Source organism: Felis catus, chromosome B1 (assembly GCF_018350175.1).
Source record: "Felis catus isolate Fca126 chromosome B1, F.catus_Fca126_mat1.0, whole genome shotgun sequence".
NCBI classification, from domain to species: Eukaryota; Metazoa; Chordata; class Mammalia; order Carnivora; family Felidae; genus Felis; species Felis catus.
Window position 1 is genome coordinate 147,326,998 of NC_058371.1, and position 6,000 is coordinate 147,332,997.

Here is a 6,000-nt window from a genome sequence, read left to right on the forward strand (position 1 = left end):
TACATGAAATAAAATACCATAACCAAGACTCCGTTTTAGTCTTCTTGATTCTGAGGTGTCAGTACGCATGTCAGTGGTTCTTGATCTAAGGGAACAATTGCATCCATCTAGCCTTTTACAAAGATGGGAAAATTGAAGCTCCTACTGGCCACTGTGGACTACTAATGTGAGACAGGTTTGGACTATGTATTAAAGTAAGATATTTTTACTTTAATGCTGTGGCTATATTGTATTCTTTTCTAACAAAACTCCAGATTTGAAAACACTATCACTTTGGGTCCTGGGAATGTTCTTTAGCAATTGAAACCTGTTTGACTGTCACTATTCATGCAAAAGCTATGTAATTTCTCCTTTTAAAAAAATGTTTACGTATTTATTTTGAGAAAGAGAGAGAGCAGAGGAGGGGCAGAGACAGACAGAGAGAGAGAGAGAATCCCTAGCAGGCTCTGTGCTGTCAGTACAGAGCCTGACATAGGGCTTGATCCCACAGACTGTGAGACCATGACCTGAGCTGAAATCAAGAGTCAGCTGCTCAACTGACTGAGCCACCCAGGGACCTGTAATCTCTCCTTCTAAAAATCACCTTTAAAAAGAATTGCCTTTTCAGGATTATAAATGGTAATGCCCCATTGCTCCGTATGTTTGTGCACATGGGTGTGTGTGTATGTGTGTGCATGTGAGATTTGTATTCACTTTTAGTTTTCCTGAACTTGGACTCATTTGATGATGGAAATAAATAATCTGTAATTTTTCTGAAAATAAGTTGTGAATTTTTCACTGTCAGCTGTTAAAGATTCTAATTTTGGTACTTACCAAGCAGAATAAACCTTGTCATGTACAGCAACCAATGTTTATTTGTCACCATATCCAGAATTAAAACACCAGATCCTTTATAGAAATATGTGTAAAATAAATATATAGTTTGCATAAGAGTTAATAGATTTTTTTTCAGTTCTATGTTTAGGTTACTTCTACACCTAAAAATGAGGTTGCTTTTAATTAAATGATCTAAAAAGTTCTTCTGGGGCTCGTATATTTGTTACATATGTACCTCTATTTAGACTGAGTTGGAACAAGGCAAATGGGTAAATAGATGATGGATAGATAGATAGGTAGGTAATGAGGAAGGAAAAGAAGAGACTAGAGAGACAGTTTTTTGTGATACATGCATAAAACAAAAACTGTCATTTCCTGAAATCCAATTAAACTATTGCGAAGCTGAGGTGAAAAAAAAAGTCACTCAAGATCTAGAGTATAAACAAACAATTAAGCCACTTACTACCCATTTCACCACCATTTTCCATCTCATCAAGGATGGATTCACTACAAATTTTCAGGACTGGAACTTGTTTCCCAGGCTATTACAAACCCTGGATATTCTCCTGGGAAAAACTGAGAATAAGAGTCAATAGAGTCCTTTCTTTTATAATGCTTGTTTTGAAAATGCAAATTTGTTCCAAGGTAACTTACATATTAGCAAGCAGTTTGAGTATAATATGAATTTTACATCTGTTTGTGCATGATTTTATCTGCAGAAAACACTACATAAGGCAATAAAACAAAACAAACAGACAAACACCCAAACCTGCCTCCAGCTGACCTGAGACAAGTCACATGCACCAAATGCATATACAACCAGACCTTGAACATCTACTAAGGACCTCAGCTAATGGATGTGACTCAGTTAATGGGTGTTCTTTTGCATTTGTAAATTGTCTATTTAAAAGAAAAATCTATTCATCGTCTTAGATAGGCCTAAATAGTTCAAAGTGCCAACCTGTGCACGCAAAAGGAGAGCTTGAAGGATAGAAGGGAAAATTGACATGATAAAGCATTTTGACAGAAATCAGAGAACGTGTGCTATTTCCCAAGAACCAGAGACAACGTGAGAAAATAAAAGAAAAACGTATGCTTGGAACAACTTCAATAATAAGGCCTCAAGAAGCAGAAAACATAGGAAGATTGTGCAACACATGGATTGAAGACCACATAAGAAGAAAATCATAAACAGAAACAATCTTTTTCACAATCAAAGATAAAGCACATTTTCTAAGCTCTTTTCTGCCCACCACCCTTGGCTAAGATGTAAAGATTTCTGATCAGAGCAGGGATCCCTTAAAATTGTTTTACTGTCATTTTCTCCCAGTCATCCAAATATGAAAACTCCATTTAAAGAGGAGAGAGAGAAAATGCTATCTATATACAAAGACCTTATACAGAAATCACCAAACCCAGTAAGTGACTCCCTTTAGGCCAACCACTCCTTTTAGTGGCATGCTGAATGATTTTAAACATGGTTTGAATTTCCAAAGTTGTTGGCTGTTTGCTCAAGCCGTAAGTTACAAATAAGAAAGCCTCAAACAATTTTCAAAGACAGAAAAACATGCCCCAGTATTTAAGGTTGTGAACATAAAAATTCAGATCCTGGGGCGCCTGGGGCGTCTGACTCTTGATTTCAGGTCAGGTCATGATCTCACAGTTTGTGAGTTTGAGCCCCACATCAGGCTCTGTGCTGGTAACACAGAGCCTGCTTGGGATTCTTTCTCTCTCTTTTTCTCTCTCGCTCAAAATAAATAAACAAACGTTAAAAAATTTAAAACTTCAAGTCCTTCTCAAAATAAATTGCCGTATTGAGTGTAGTACTTACGCATTTCCTAAACATTTAACATGTGCAAAACTATGCTACCATTTTTATTCGGTTCTTATTTTTGTTTTTAAACATGTCACTGATGAAGTCTTGAAGTGTTGTGACACATTTTTCCCATAAACCCCGTGGTTTTGGCACAATTTTCATAGCACTTTCATTTTGGGGACTGCGTAAATGGTGTTACAGCAGAACTGGCTGTATTACACTTCAGAGAAGGCCACTAGCTTTCTGCAAATGCAACTCATCTATACATTACATTTAATATGACAATTATCCAGAAAGATCATAGTAAATAAGACTGATGGTCTGTCAATAGTGAGAGAAGAAGAGGGTGGGGGATGGGGATTCCATCTCTATGTTGACAGCAGTGTCCTTGACATTTCCTCTGAGAGAGCGTGCCATCATCTCAAATGCACTCCGCATGTCCAAAACTGAACTCTTCATCTGCCCTTAAAAAACTCTTCCTCCTCCAGTTTCCACCATCTGAGAGTAAACTGCCCCTCTGTTCCTGCTCTTTCTCCCACTCGATCCTGAGCCTTGGTCATCCTGAATGACTCCTCCCACTCACCAAACTGCACCCAAACCATCACCAGACCTGTCTACTCTATCTCCCCAGTGCATTTCCGATCTCTCACCTTCTCTCTGTCTCCACTGCCCCGACCTGGTCTACATCTTTCTGAGGCTGCCATTTCTTTTTAAAGGTGCCCCTGCTATAGCTTCTTGTCAGAATATCCTGTGAGGGAAACAAGAATTACGTCATACCTCTGATTAAAAAGTTCAATGACTTCTATCGTAGGCTTTATCGTCCACAAAATTCCTTTAGTTCAAAATGGCATAGCCCCGGCCACCTCTTAAATCTTATAATATACTCCCCCTCATCCTCACTCCTGGCACGATGGAGTCAAGTCCTTACTTGCATCACACCTCCCCTCTTACCATTCCTCTTATGTGCACTTCTCACCTGTTTAATTTATACGCAGCCTCCAAGTCTCAGGCAAGTATCACTTTTTCAGAAACATTTTTCTACCTTCTACTCTAAATTAGCAACCTCTTCATTCTCTTACTGGTCTTACAATTATTATTCATCTTGAGGCTGATCACAATTTGCATTTATTTATTTATACATTTGTATGATTATTTGCTAAATTCTCTATTTCCCACTAGACTATGAATCCCACGAGGTCAGAGAGCATCCCTATTTTGGTCACAATATTGAATAAGACATGCCTTGCACAGAATGAAAATTTTCAACATTTGCATAATGAATAAATTCCTTCAGAAAACGTTTATCACATCATGTTTTGGATGTTGGAATAAGTTCTGGAACTGTATCTAAGAACACATGTTCTTTTCTGGGAGACACAATCAGATCATCATCCTAATAGCAATAATTAGCATTCTGTGGATTCATGATGGGTTATATATCGTCAAAATTCATCTTCACAACAATGCTACAAAGTTGGTACAGTTGTGTTTTTATCCCCACTTTCCAGATGAAGAAACTGACTCAGCAAGGTCAAGCAGTCACCCAAGGTTACACAACCAATCAGTGGCAGAAGTTTAATACACGAGCTCTACTCCCTATAGAAGCAGAAAGGACATACTCGTCCTTGGGAAGTTGGGAAAAATTTCACTGAAAAGTAACAATTTTGTCTGTGTCTTAAAGAGTGGGTCGGAGGTTTCCAGACAGAAAAGCGGGTGAGGGTATGCCAGAAAGAAGGAAAGGCAGATGCGTGTGTGTGAAGGGGACAGCATATTTGTGGTAGAGCCAAGGAGTTCAGAGGAGGTAAAGCGCTCAGTCACAGGGCAGAAAGAACAAGGAAAGGATGCAAAAGAAATAGGCTGGGATCAGATTAAGAAAGGCCTGCATTAAATCTAATCTGATCAAGGGAAAGCCAGTGATAGTTTTGGTCTAACAAAAATAAAAGGATTCCATGTACTTCCTGTGTCTTAAAAAGCTAAGTCTACAGATTCTACCACAGGAAAACAAAAGCGCCAGACTTATTAAAGCATATGGATAATTAAAGTCAGATGTTAGAAATTCCTAATTGAAATAAACCCACAGCCCTCTTCCTACTCCATTCACTTGCTTGGACATATCAGTCCCAGATAAACAGGTACATGGTAGGGGTGGGTCCCGCTCAGCAAAGGACAGCCACAGGGATCCAGAGTGTGATTTTGGACCGAGATCAGTGTGCGATGAGTATTCCCACTCAGAGAGGCAGCCCAGGGTAGGATGTCAGTGCTCCAGAAGGGTGAGAAGACATCCATGTAGGGGATGGGGATTCCATAGGGTCCATCCATACGGGATGGGCATAAGGTGTCAGAGCCCGAGTATTTCCACAGATCACAGCCCAGTACAGGATATCAGCTAAGGAGGGTAAGGACGACATCCATGAGGAAGGGTGTCTAGCACAGGGTGTCAAAGCCCAAGCAGAATGGTGAGGGCATCTGTGAGGGAAGGGTGGTTGGGTATGGGGAACTGGAGCCCAAGCTGGGTGAGGAGGAAGTCTACGTATAAAGGTGGAAGGTGATTCAGTGTAGGGTGTCAGAGCCCAGGAGAGGTGAGGAATGTTTCTGTGTGGGAGAGTGGCCCAGTGTAGGGTATAAGAGTCCAGTTGGAATAAAGAAGGTACCTAGCATGAGGACTTAAAACCCAAATGGAATGAGGAAGATATCCCTGGGAGGGAAGGGGCAGGAGAGGTGACAGGAGTGAGTTCAATACACTGTATACTTAAAATTTAGTATACATTAAGTATACTAAGTATACATTAAGTATACTAAAAATAATGGTGCAGGGAAGTGAATGACAGGCATTGTGACATGGTTGTTAGGTTACTATTGACATTCTGACAATATCAGAAGGAAGATCATCCTCTTCCAGACTGCTGTTGGTTGAACCTGGTGACTGAAACCATGGAAAGGAAAACTGCAGACAAGGGGATGTTACTGTAGATGTCTGTGCTTGTGCATGTGTGGTGTGCGTGTTTACATATATTTTCTAGTTCTGTCCACTGCAAGGGCATGATAAGGGCAAGAGCCATATGCACACCTAGCACTCAGACCTTGGTTTCTAAAGACGTTTACCCACTGGAAAAAGAGCTTCTTTGAAGAAACAGAAGATTCCAAGCCTGGGAAAGAAAAAGTACAAGGTGAGAGTATAGTATTTTATTGTGTCTGAAAGCGAGAAAGCATTCAAAAAATAATGGGGACTTGTCAAAAGCCACAAAAGCTAGGTTGGAGGGGCTCCCACCAGCCAAGTCAGAGATAATTTAAAGGTCAAAATAAATACAAAGTAACAGATAATAACCAATTAAATTAAGTACATTTGTAACAAATGTACCACTCTGGTG